The sequence below is a fragment of the Marmota flaviventris genome, chromosome 2 (genome assembly GCF_047511675.1).
Source record: "Marmota flaviventris isolate mMarFla1 chromosome 2, mMarFla1.hap1, whole genome shotgun sequence".
In the NCBI taxonomy this organism is placed as follows: domain Eukaryota; kingdom Metazoa; phylum Chordata; class Mammalia; order Rodentia; family Sciuridae; genus Marmota; species Marmota flaviventris.
The window spans coordinates 64,706,855-64,721,060 of NC_092499.1; the positions used below are offsets into that span (position 1 = coordinate 64,706,855).

At 42.8% G+C, this 14,206-nt stretch overlaps 1 pseudogene; it reads left to right on the forward strand.

The window, feature by feature from the left end:
- The first annotated feature begins 2,498 nt into the window (after positions 1 to 2,498).
- Positions 2,499 to 2,786, forward strand: LOC114088096 (cytochrome c oxidase subunit 7A2, mitochondrial pseudogene; annotated as a pseudogene).
- Positions 2,787 to 14,206: the final 11,420 nt, after the last annotated feature.

A 14,206-nucleotide genomic window follows, 5' to 3' on the forward strand; every position in this document is an offset into this window, starting at 1 on the left:
AATTATGGAGAAAAAGCCAGAGAGAGGACAGAAGAAAAGTGACAAGCTTTTAGGACTGCCATTGGCAAACTATAACTGTAGGGCCAAATCCAGTTCACCACCTATTTTTGTGAAGAAAGTTTTGTTGGGTGGGCGTGGTGCCTGTAATTCCAGCAACTCAGGAGTCTGGGGCAGGAGGATCACAAGTTAGAGGCCAACCTGTGCAACTTAGCTAGTCCCTGATTAAAAGAAAAATTCAGAAGCACCGGGGATGGAGCAGAGCAGTAGAGGGCCCTAGGTTCAATCCCCAGCACCACACATACACAAGAAAAGTTTCGTTAGAACACAGAGATGCTCATTCGTTTACATATTATCTGTGACTGTTTTTGCACTGGCAGAACCGAGTAGTTGGTTCAGAGACAGTATGGCCTGCAAAGTTTAAAAAAGTACTTTCTGGCTTTTCAGAGAAAAAGTTTGTTGACCTCTGGGTTAAGGGAGTCAACTCTTACAAAGATTTAACAGTGGGTTAAAGTAGAGAACAGGAGAAAGATTTTCCAGTTGACTAGAACAGTCAAGTACAGGGGAACACACTTGTTAGAGAAGCAATGTGCTCTCCAGCTGGGGAGGTAGCTCAGTTGGTAGAGTGCTTGCCTTGCATGCACACCGCCCTTGGTTCAATCCCCATCACCACCACCACCAAAAAAAAAAAAAAAAAGAAGGCACTTTCTTCCCTTTCATGGGCATCTGCCACCACTCTGAAGTGGCAGAGGCCATGACGAAGGTCAATCCCTTTGTGACTTCTGACCAAAGCAGGGGCTATAAAAGATATTTCAACACACCTTCCTGTGTTCACAATATAAACTCTTTCCCTCTTTTCAAAGATTTGACAGAAGTACGGCCTTCAGTTCTGCTCACCTGAAAGGATGATGGAGTTCAGGAGGTGCAGGGGGTAGTTTCTACCCTGAACAGGTACAGTGGTAACAGGCTCAAAGCACAATGCCCCATGTGGACGTGCGTCCCAGGAGGTGGTTGTCACCAGGCTAAACCACAAAATGGGCCAGGACCACAAAATGGTCAGAAAGCCAAATCTCGATAAGTAGGAAAGGAAAGGGGCAAATATACAAAAGAAACATCTGAGAAGGCGCAGGAATAAAGTAATATATAACTTTCATTAACAACTGCTAAAATGGCAGGTGTGGTCTTTATTCCTATAATTCCAGCAATTTGGGAGGATGGGGCAGAAGGATCACCAAATTCAAAGCTAATCTCAGCAATTTAGCAAGGTCCTGTCTCAAAAAAGTGTTGAGGATGTGGCTCAGTGGTTAAGCACCCCTGGGTTTAACCCCCGATACAAAAAGGAAAATAAACAAACCCTGCAAAAATGCTAGAGGTAACGTCACAAGCCTGTAATCCCAGCATCTGGGGGGCTGAGGCAGAAAGAGTGTGAATTTGAGGCCAGCCTTAGAAAATTAGCAGGACCTTCAGCAATTTAGTGAGATGCCATCTCAAAAAAGTAAAGTGAAAGGACTGGGGGTATGGTTCCATGGTAAAGCACCCCTAGGTTCAATTCCCAGCACTCAAAATAAACAAAGAAGAAACAAAAACAAAACTGTTAAAATGGAAGAAAGAAAGAGAGAGAGAAAGAGAAAAAGAAAGAAAGAAGAGAAAACCAGCAGCTGCAGTAATGGGGGTTCTCATTGGTACAAGACAGGGACCAACAGATGAGTCTGGAAAAAAATGGGCTGGTTTGGGTGGGGAAGCGCCCATTAAGTCAAAGCTAACATGTTTGAAATCCATTCTGTAATCCCTGGTCTCCAAATGGGACGCATTGTAGAGCTGAATCAAACTGAACTATTAGGATCCAGGCAGAAATTACTGGAATCTTTATTTTTTTAAGAAATAAGAGATGTGGCTTCATAAAATTTAATGTACACATTGAGAATGGGGTCCAGACTTTTTTAAGTTCCTGGAGAACTTGAAACAAATTATGTCAATACCAAGAACTGTTATTCCAACTTCCACTCTGCCAGTATTTTCTTCTTTCCAGAATGTCGATATATCTTTGCAATGAGGCATTAGTTGGGTGACATAAAATTTTAGGGATGGTAAATACACCTTAGGAACACCTCATGCCATCTGGACTCAACTTTCCCCTGTGACCTACATGAGTTTCTAAGGCAAAGGAGTCTCGATTAGGAGGGATGCAGCCACTGCCACCACCACTGAGGCCAGTCCCCCTCCTGACAGGCATGAGTAAGGGACTCTACGGGCAGACACAGTCTCTGAGGCCTGCACATAGGCTTCTGGGAAGGATGATGGCATTTCTCTTCAGAAAGAGGCCAGGTGGGCCCATTAATCGAGATAGCCAGCTCTGTTTAACCACCTAGTCCTTGTCACAAAGAACCCAGTTGCCAGATTGGAGGAGTTTGACCTATATCCTGTCACAGGCTTCAAGAAAAGAGGAGCCTTTTCGTTCTTGGCGTTCCGTTGCCGCGGTTGGTGGCAGTAAGCGAGGCAGGATGCTGCGGAATCTGCTGGGTTTCCGTCAGATTGACCAAAGGACCATCAGCTCTGCTTCATGCAGCCATTTTGAAAAGAAAGTTCCAGAGAAACAAAAGCTGTTTCAGGAGGATAACGGAATTCCAGTGCATCTAAAAGGTGGGGTAGCTGACGCCCTGCTGAATAGAGCCGCCGTGATGCTCACAGTTGGTGGGATGGCAGATCCTGTGTATCAGTTGGCTATTGCCTCACTTCCCAGGAAGCAGGACTGTTTACAGTCATCTCAGCAATCATTAGGTTCAGTTTAATTCAGCTCTCTATAGACCAGTGAGTGACCTGGTAAGTAACTGAACTCTTCTTGGGGATCAATATTTACTGACTTGTACTAACTGCCACCAATAAAGCAGTCTTTACCATGAAAGAAAAGAGAGAGAGAGAGAGAGAGAGAGAGAGAGAGAGAGAGAGAGAGAGAGAGAGAGCAGCCTAAACTGAATTGAGCAGAGAAAGGATCCGTTGAGTCCCCTGGGGATAAAGTTTGAGCTGTCCCTGAGAAGACAACCTGGAAACATGAAAGAGCATTTTCTTCTCTGTGCTTCACCAAAGAGGGCACAGGCTCTTCCTTTCTGCCTATCTCTTTGAAGAACTTGGGAGGGGAAAAATGAAAACAAAAACAAATGACAGCAACCACAACCACTTTTTATGACCACAGATGGAGTTGGGGGCAGGGGCAGAGAAGAGACACTCTGCCTGGCTTTCCCAATTCCACATCATCTGGGCCTGCTTTGTGACTAAATCTTACTCCCCACATGGATTCTTCATTCCAGCAGCATCTGTTTTCTTTCCTCAGAGAGATCACCCAATTCCATTCTTTGCTTTTGGTTGAAATTCCACTCAATGTTGGCCCTCACGAGCCTTCATCTCTTTACAAAGTGTCACCCATTCTGCTACACCCACCCTCTCTTCCGTCTCCTGGTTAGCCAGAGTCACATTGAAGCAGGGCCCCCTTGTATGTTTCTCTGATTCAGGTCTCACCAGCTGACTTTCTTGGGAGGATGTGTCATTATGTATTTCCATAGAAATGAGTGAGCAAGTTGGAGAATAAATAATAACTCATTCCTATATGAAGATCAAGATCTTGGAAAATGGAGTCAAACTGAATGAGGGGGAGATGACGCTCATGGTTCATGGGGCTCAGAGCTTATCTCAATTGACCAAGAATTCTGGCTTTATAAGAATTCTGGCGACCCATACAGAGCTGGGGCATGGTCTGTGCCTCCAATAACGTGCAAATAATTCAGAATTCTATATTTGCCCTGCAAAGACGAGTTGAACTCTCTAGATCTTGGAGTTTTAAAAAGCACAGGGTATGGTTCACTCATGACTGGAAGCATTGGGAAGGGGCAGAGCCAAGGCAGAACTGTCCAAGTGATGTTCTCTGTCCACGTGGCTTTGGTGGGACTTCTGGGGCCGGATGCCAGCACAGACATGCCCTTACACCAGCTCATAGCGCCTGAAGGAAGCACCAACATGAAGACAGCTCGAACACTTTCAGAAAAAAACTCTGGAGTCTTAGCTAACAGCAGGCTGGAATATGTGGGACTCCAAAGGAGGCCACAGTTTAGCATCCTTTCATCCAGAGGAGGGAAAAAAATTCCTCCTTTCTCATTCCTTCTCCCAAATTAAAACAATGAAAATCAGTTCTCATTATCCCGATAATTAAGTCCCATTCAGCCAGCTGACAGCAGCCAAAGAATGATTTTTCTGTGCTGCTCTGTGTGGCTGCCCTCTGCGGCCCCATTCATGGACCACTGTGTGCATTTAATCACCCTTAGCTGGGCTGAGCTAATGAAATGCTGGGGCCTTGCCCTGCCCTGACCCTGCTGCTATTTCTATCTGAGCTCAGCACGTCCTTTGCTTGACAGTTGCAACCGAACAAGCAGATTTTTCTCTCCCATCTATGGAGTGTAAAGAGCCTATTTTGGCAGCCTGTGGGGCTGGGGACCCCGCTGGAAACCCAGTGAATGCCCCTGGAGGTTAATGTGCAAAGCTGTTTTCCAGACCAAGAGGCGGGAGAGGGGGAGGGCGCGCTGTGGCCCCGTGGAGGAAGGGCTGGGGGCTCTTCTGGGGCAGAAAGGGAAGATGAGCCTAGAAGGAAGGGGCCGTGCAGTGGGGGCACGTTGATGTATCCTGATGCAGACCTGAACAAAAGCCCTTTGTCATTATCAAAAATCTCCCTCCCTCACTGGGGTCAAAGTGAGAAAATCCATCCCGTTGGGTTTCCAGTTCACATGGCGTGGTGAAAGGAGAGGATCCCGCAGAGAGACTGCTCTCTTGAAATTCTTGTTGTTTTAATGAGTCCCCAAGATTCAGAAGTTTGGGACTAACTTGCCAAAATTATAGGCATTTATCCATATTGAAATTTAGGAATTTACATTTAACTAATGGAGGAAAAAAATAAAATCCCAAATTTTCTCTGAGGGAATTTGGCGAGAAGAGACCCAAACCATTGTTAAATGTGGTAGTAGATGGCTTTATAAAAATAGAAAGGACATAGCTAAGAAGCACTTTAATAAGGTTGACAAACTCCAATGCCCCTAAGGACCAGAAGGTCAGAGGTCACCCAAATGAGTGAAGGGAGACAGGTGGGAACTATGACCCATTGGAAAACACTCGCCCAGTCTTCATTAGAATGGCAGTTGCTGGGTAGCTCTGGTGGCTTCGTGCCATTCAAGTGAACAGGCCCCGAATTACATGATTCCCCCCTCCCTGCCTCTCTTCCTTCTTTCCTTCCTGCCCAACGCTCCCTCCTTCCTTCCTTCCTTGAAACCAGGCATCTCTATTCTTATATGAAGTCTCTAATTGTTAAATGCTGGAAACTGATTCAAGATGTGAAACACACACACACACACACACACACACACACACACACACACGGTGTGCTAGCCAAACAGAATATGTTGGCATACTGTAAGCCCACACCTAACATTTGGAGGGCCTGGGGTCAGAGTACAAATGGAGGCCCACATATCATATATCTAAATATTTAAAAGGTATAAATCAAGCTCATGAACTGTTAACAAAATATGTTCTCTCAACCTACAATGAAAATATATGCCTTCCTAGCAGCATAAAAACCTGGGGTGAAATCAGAGTTCTAGGATAACTTGGAGTTCACAGTAATGGAGCAGTGTGGGGAAAGCAGGCTCCTGGCCCCCTGCCCTTCTCGCCTCCATCCTGCATTACCAGGGGTCTTGCATATCTTAGCCTACAAGTCAAGCTCTGTCTGTCCCCCTGTACCTGCCCCTTGAATTAGCGCTGTACACATCAAGCGTGCAGACTGCCCGGGGAGAACACACTTAGATGGATTTGGCCATGTTTGAGAGGATGCTGACTGAGGTCCTGGGACGAAGAGTGTGGTCTAAAGGAAGAAGCATGAGCTTGGGTGATCACTTCATTTTAGTCCATGGGACAAGAAAGGGCCACAGTGAGGGGCTTTAAGTGTGGGATCTCAAGGCAGGGATCTCTTTTAGCAAGATCTAAGTGTGTCACTGGCCCCAATTTGGGATCTCAGACTTAAATAAGCAAATGTCTGTGAGTGAAGAAATTTTGACTCTTGGCCTGTTTTTATAAATAACTATGTGACTTTAGATAAATTAGTTTTTGATTAATCAGTTTCTACATTATAAAATGGGGACAGAATACCTCTTTTTAAAAATATCTTTCTGTTTCAACATGTTTTTTAATATCTTTATTTTATTTTTTTATGTGGTGCTGAGGATCGAACCCAGTTCCTCACACATGCCAGGCGAGCGCGCTACCGCTTGAGCCCCATCCCCAGCCCCCAGAATACCTCTTTTAACAAATTTGCTTGAGAAAATTATGCATCTGGAAAGTAATAACTTGAAAAATAAAAAGGAGGACTCAGAAAATAACTTCCATAGATACAAACTTTATCAAAAGGAATACATGTATAAAGGTCTCACTCAAAATACCGCATTAAAAGTCTATCTTTCCTTCCTTCCTTCCTTTTTTCTTTTGTGGGATTTGAACCCAGGCCTCATGTATGCCAAGCCAGTGTTTTACCACTGAGCCCCAGACCCAGTCCTAAAAGTCTTTCTTTTAATTCCAGGTATAGACTAAGCCTAGAGGAACTGAAATGACAATACTTTTCGGGGGATTTTCCCTCTCTTCCACCAGTCCATTAGGATGGTTGTCCCATCACATTGTTCTTAAAAAGCTATTACAGAGGAAATAAAATGAAAACAAAACCTGGGATTTCAGTGGTTCATGGCCTGATTGGAAGCACAAAAGGTTTCTTGTCTCCTTTACTATCACACAGCAGTTAGGTCTTGTGGCTGTTTCTTGAGTCAGAAGGCCGATTGCCCATTTCTCCTTCCTAATAACACTTTGATTTTCTTTCGAGGGATTATCTTTTCCCTGTAGGATACAGTCTGCGCACACTGCTGGTAAACAGGCTTGTGATCCATGTTGGGCCAATCAGATGCTCCCTCAATGGAAAGTGAATTTGAACAGAGGGACAAAGAGAGTGGACATGATGGAAATTTCATCCCATCCAGGTGAAGTATCCTGACCAGAGACTTTTAACCTTTGATATGGTTCTTGCTTCTTAGCTTCTAGAAGTTTGCTTGCTTTCTACCCATTTCTAAGACTGATTTTCCAACCTTCCCTTAATCCTGCGGGTGCTCTCCATTCTTCTTTTAGACTCCCTTTGGCTTACATTGGCCAGAGGTATCCCTGTTGCACACACCCAGAGGACCTTGGTGGCTATGGTGGCACCAGGGAACCGTGGTGCTGGCCTTCAGGCCAGCTTACTGAGCGCTGTTGAGACCTTCCACGTGCCCTGACCGCAGCGAGAGCACAACTCACTAAGGGAAATGACACAGAGACTCAACACTGAAGCAGTGGCACCAGCCCAGGCTTCCTCCACCCAGTTACACATATTCATTTTCTCTCCGGGTTTTCCTGGAATGTTGGAACATTCATTTAGTCTTTCACTTAATAGTATGAGCTATTCATAAAATGGCCAGCAGAATCCCAGCACTTCAAAGGGCGCTCCCAGAATGAGATTGCAGTTGGAATCAATATAAAAATGAGTCAGCGGGGTGCTTCCAAGGGCTGCTGTTAGATCGATGTGTCAATATCACATGCTTAGAAATTAGGTTACAATGCACCTGACTGCCCTTGAGAGAAGTTAGTGGAAAAGGGCAGAGGGCTCGCCAGGTGTCTGGGTGAGGACATGTGGGAACTAGAAAATAACAAAGAAGGGAGATATGCAGGTGGGGGAAGATATGGGGGATGGAAGTAAAAAGATCTGGGAGCTGATGGCAGAGAGTACCTGATCACCAGGACAGAGGTGCAAGAATGTAGGACACTGGGGCAGAAAATACCCCAGACTGACTTTTAGATTGACTTTTGAAATCAATGTTAATAATTATTGTTTAAATGCTGGGGAGGGGGCGGCTAGGAAGGATTGAACCCAGGGGTGCTTAACCACTGAGCCGCATCCCCAGCCCTTTTTAATATTTTATTTAGAGACAGGGTCTCAGTGAGTTACTTTAGGGCCTCGCTAAGTCGCTGAGGCTGGCTTTGAACTCCTGATCCTCCTGCCTTGGCCTCCTGAGCAGCTGGGTTATTGTTTAAATATTTAACTTCAGTCATCACCAGAGTCCTTACCTGAGCTATCACCTGAGCTCTTACCCTGAGATTGCTCTGCAGATCCTCCAACCATAGGAAGAAGGGTAAGGATGCAGAGGCTGTACAGCCGAGCCAAAGCTAGAGAGTGAGGCCCTGGGGTTCTGTCCCCAGCTATACAAACAAACAGAAAACAAAACATATAAAGCACTTAGTAATATCTCTGGCACATTAGTGCTCAATAAATATTAGTTACTATTATTCAATTTTAAAATATTTATTGAGCTTTCTCAGTGTTCCAGGCACTGTTCCAGTTCTTGAGATAGATCAGTGAGCAAAACAGACAGAGATCTCCACCCTTGGGGGGTTTACATTCTAGCGGGGGAGACACTATAAACAATGTTGGTGGTATCACTGCTCTCTGACCCCTTACCCACCCACTCCACTGAGCTTTCTGGAAATCCTCTAAATCCTAAATCCTTTATCCTCTTCAAACATTCTGTTGGTCTTCAAGCCTTAACTCAAACCTGACTGGCCCTGAGGATTTGGTTTTCCCCACAGCACTCAAAACTGGAGCTGGATTTTCTCTCGTTGTCTATCCCAGACCTAAAGTAGAGACTTGCTTCCTCCTGCTACTTCTAGACCTTTCCTCCTGCTACTTCCAGACCCTTTTATGTGTGTATACAATATATATATATATATATATATATATATATATATATATATATATATATATATATATATATATATATATAATGTGTATGTGTGTGTGTATATATTTTTTATTTATTTATTTTCATTTTTAATTTTTGGTGGTACAGCTTAGATCAAACCCAGGACCCTGCATATGCTAGGCAAGCAGTTTACCGCAGGGCTACATCCCTATCCCTTTTTATTTTGATTTTGAAATACAAATAACTGGGATTATAGGCGTGTGTCACCGCACCAGGCTTCCTCCTTTATCCTTTACAAACCATGGCTATTCTCAGCAACTTAGGAGTTCAAAGCCAGCCTCAGCAACTTAGTGAGACCCTGTCTCAAAATAAAATATAAAAAAGGGCTGGGGATGAGGCTCAGTGGTTAAGCACCCTCAGGTTCAATTCCCAGTACCAAAATATCAAAACAAAGACAAAAACCATGGCTACTTGGTTGCCCCTCCCTGCAGACCAGTGACCCTCTCCCACCTTGGTTGCTGTCACAACGGTCTCTCTGTTCCTCGGTTGTTGAACACTTGGGCTCTAACTCACCTTGCTTTTTCACCCCTGTGTTGTCATTATTTGGGGGCCTTTAGCACCTTGCTCTCCGAGTCCCTGGACCTCCTCATTTCCACCCATTTCTGCCACTCATTTCTCAGCTACATGAAAAGGCCACAGCCTCTGCCTGTCACGCCATCTTTCAGGCCTAGATTTCAGGTGTCCCCCCAGCAACGACGTTTCACCCTTCCAGCCTCCCTTCTCCAGCAATTCCTGGGCCCTAATAAGACCTCCAATCGGTTAAGTTGATTCACTTCTTATGATTTTTCATTATTTTGTTTTATTTATCACCTTCTCTCATGCCTTTATTTTTCTCTATATCCATAATCAATTCTACAATTCATTACTACTGAGCTCTGTATTACATCTCTTTGTCCCTCTCTCTCATGCCAAACCTACTTAGATATCACCAATATCAGATTAAACCCACCTACTGTTTTAGGCTGCAATGGCCCTAAAGCAGTTTAAGATTAACAGAGAAAATAATTCACCTCAATTGACTGATTACGTTTTACATCCACGATTTAGTCCTCAAATGCTCAAATAGGCTATGCTGCTTCCCTAGTAAGTTCATTTTAACTTTTCTAAGAGCACTGGTTACATCTCCTCCCCCTCAGACCTCCAGTGATTATCTGTTCTTAGCTGATGATGTCAACTCAAGTCTCTTTGAGAGATCAGAAATAACCAGACAGGAACTTCCTCAACTCCAGATGTGACATCTGTAAAACTATAACCTAGTATGTCTTCCCTTCCATTAAAGGCAACTCCCTCTACTTGTGCTGGATGCCATCCTCTCTTGATGTCCCCAGGATTTTGTTCCCAAGGTCATCCACCCCACCAGCAGTTTCTTCTGCTCTATGGATAATTCTCATTAGTATACAAAGTGCTCAGGTAGATTCCTATCTTGAAAAATTCTCCTTCCATATGACCTCCCTTCCAGCTACCATCTCACTCTCTGATCCCTTCTAATTTGTTTCCTGTAGTGTATGCAGAATGCTGTTGACTTTGATATATTGATGATATTATATTCAGCAAACTTATTACTTATAATGACTTCCCTACACAATGATTTCTTTTTTGCATTAACAATCTCATTTTCTTTAAAGAAAGGTAGCTTTGTCTGTTCCCTTTCCAGTTCTTATTCCTCATTTCTCATTGCACTGATAGGATTTCTGGAATGATATTGGATAACAGGTGATAGTAGGTATCTTTGTCTTTTTTCTGAATTTCATGAATATGCATCTCAGGTTTTATTTTAGATGTGATGTCCATAAAGTTATTAGTAATAGATTCCTTATCAAGTTAAGGAAATTCCTTCCCATCTCAGTTTTTGCTTTACCACGTTTGAGTTTTCACGGTTATGTTCTCTGGAGCCTATAGGTTCATGATTGTTAAGTGTTTTTTTTTTTTGACCAAGAGTTTCTTTTATCATTATATAGTTCTCTTAATCCCTTTTAATATGTATTGCCCTAAATTACACTTGTCTGCTATTGTAAATGTGAGACCGTCTTTCTTTTGGTTAATATTTTATGGTATATCCCTTATCATTTATTTATTTCCAAGTTCTGTATGGTTTGGCTCCTGTGTGTCTTTTGAAAAAAGTGTGCAACTGGATACTTTAAGAATTCTAATCTGATAATCTCTGATTTTTAGTAGATATATTTAATACAATTATGTTTATTGTGGGTACTCTAATTTTTTATTTACTTCTTCCAGTTTATTTAGAATTTTCTTTTTATCTTCCTTTGCTCTTTCTCATTTTTTCTTCTTTCCTGCCTTCTCTTAGTTTGGTAAGGTTTTCTACATTCCATATTTTTTTCCCCTTTGTGGATCTGGAAGCTATAGATTAATGTTATTTTCTATTCATGATTATGCCAAAGTTTTATCATATACATTTAACAATAAATGTTTAAAAGTCTAAAAGATTTTTGGTGTCTTATCTCCCTCTTGAACAAGGCAAAACTCTAAGCACACTTTAACTGTTCAATAAATATCATATTATCTCATCATACTATCTCAATTGATTTTTTGATTTAACCATTATTTTAAACTCCAGATTTATTTTTCTAACCTGTTGAAGTAAATGCATTTTAATCCATTTATTTTTGTGTCCACTATAGCTTCTAGATTTCTATCCTATATCTTGAGACTAGTAGGTAGACATACTTAAATCTTTGTCAGGTGGTTTTGTTATTATCATGTCTTTTGTACACAATTCATCTAGAAGTGTTACTGTTTCTTTTTGTGTTGATTATCTTTGCTTGGATACTAATTTTGAGTGAGTTCCTTTTTCTTTCATTCTCACTTTTTTTTCCCCCCTATCCTAAAGGTTTTATAGAAGTCTCTGCTTCTCAACTAAGTGGGAGTTGAGATCCTGCCCTGCCATGGTCTTGGTGATGTCCCCCTGTGCTGCAGGGAAAGCATCCTAGCTCCCGTGAGCTATAACTGTTTCCTCCCCTCTCCACAGGCCTGCAATTTCATTGAAGCTATGGTTGTAGGAAGGTTCAGCCTCAGGTTTTTTGACCTTCTTTCTGATTTGGTTTTTCATCTCAAGAAGTGAGCCTAACTCTAGGAACTTCCTGCACCTGGAACAATTATAGCCTTATTACTCTACAGGAGCTTCTTGTCCTACTTCTGGATTTGGAATTCTGTTCGCTCTTTCTGCATAATTCACCTAGAGAAAGAGAAGCAGTATTTTCTTTTTGGTCCCTGGAATTGAACCCAGGGATGCTTAACCACTGAGCCCCATCCCCAGCCCTTTTTAAATATTTAGAGACAGGGTCTTGCTGAGTTGCTTAGGGCCTTGCTAAGTTGCTGAGGCTGGCTTTGAATTTGGCAATCCTCCTGTCTCAGCCTCCTGAGCCTCTGGGATTACAGGCATATACCACTGAACCTAGAGAAAAGCAGTATTTTCTGAAGTAGAATAAGGTTGGGAATTATTTGGAGTTGGACATAACAAGGTTTCACCCATAGCCCCACCATTTACTAACATGCAGACTGGGGGCAAATTATCTAACTTGGAGTCTCAGTTTTCTCATTCACTAACCAGGAATAAAACCTACCTTTTGAGATTGGTAGGATAAAGGTTAAAAAAGTGCCTGGCACCATGGATAGCTATTTAGCACATATTGGAATGAGTATTAAATAATCATCTTAAAGGTAAATAATTCATTCCAAAAACATCCACCTTTTCCAGGATGTTTTTCACACAAAGTATGGGACCTCGACTTTCTCCTACATGACGTATTCCTACTGGAAATTACCGTTTAGTTGACCACAGGTTCTTACAGGAAATCAGGTAAAACTTCATTTATTTTGTTTATGAAATATGTCCAATTTCCAAAGCGTCCTTGAGATACTTTACCGTAAAAGACACATGTACAGCAAGTTAGCCGAATGAGAAAGAAATTTAAACCACAGAGGAGGAAGGGACACTACTTATGCCAAAAACCTCAGTTAATTGTTACTGTAATTGAGCATTAAATTTGTTCAAGGCTCCCTGACAACTGAAGGCTGAGACGAGGAAGTCCAACGTGGGTGACATGAGAAATGTGACGTGTGGGACATGATTCTCAACAGCCTAAGCTTTTCCCTTAAACAGTTTAGCAAGGTTATAATGGACTAGAAAACATTAGGATTACTCTGCATTCAGGCTACAGGTTGCAAAACAAGACGGAATTCTTTGCAGGGCACTGCGGTGTCTTTCCCCAAGGTTTGGCAGCAGGTGGAAGGACGCTGGGTTTGAATGGCTTAGTGCAAATCTGTTAGAACCAGGAAAATGAGATTTTTCTCAAACTGACTTTTTAGAAAACAATGTTTTCAATATTCCAGGTATAAGAATATATATGTTGAAGAAGATTTGGGAACATGAAAGAGTGGAAAACACAAAATGGAAATATCAGAATCCCATCGAAACAAACATAATTAATATCTAATAAATTTCCTTCCGACTTCTGTCTATGTGTCCTTACATTAGCTGCCTTCTTGGAGTTTTTTCCTAGCTAAGTGGTTCTACAAATTGGTGGCCTTTGGCTGCGGTGGTTTTTATGTTTATAATTAAAGAGCCACTGCTCACATACTGCATACCTGGTGTGCTGCAGACAGTCATGGGTACGTTCCAGAACGCCAATCCTTCCAAAACCAACAGGCACAAGGAAGTTTTCCCTGTTTGCAGAGAGGTTATGTAATTTGTCTAAATCACACAGAGTGAAAGGAAGAGCAAAAACACTGATTCAGGCTTGTCCATGCAGCAGATTCTTTGACAGTGGGTCACTTCCCAGAGACACACGTCTCCCACATGGTGCTGCTGCTGGGACCCCCGGAAGTGGGAGTGTTTGTCTGATGGCAGCTTCACTGGCTCCTGGGCACAGAACACAGATGGAGCTGAGGTCCCCACTCTCTCTCTCCTTTTCTCCCCTTTCCCACGTGCTAGGTGGTCAAGAAACTTAAGTGATCTGTTTCCAGGTTAGCTCACATGGCTGTTCCGATAGGTTTTGCTTTGATAAAATATTGGAATTCAAACCTTTTCCATGGGAATCAAGAGAAAGTTAGAACCCAGTTCTGTTGTTTTCATCCCAGTGATTACCAAAGAGCATGGAGAATTTTTTTTTCCATTGTTGTTATTATGAGCTTTATAGTTGGAACTTTGAACAGACAGAACTTCTCTCCTGAGAGCCTTGATCTGCCCAGAAACTTCTCTCCTGAGCAAGGACTGAAGCATCCTGCAGCAGCTCCCAAAGCAGTCACTAAGTCACTTCCTCTGACAGACCCAGGCCACACAATTGTCAGGGCATGCTGGCTGCCACACCCAGAAGAGGCAGCGT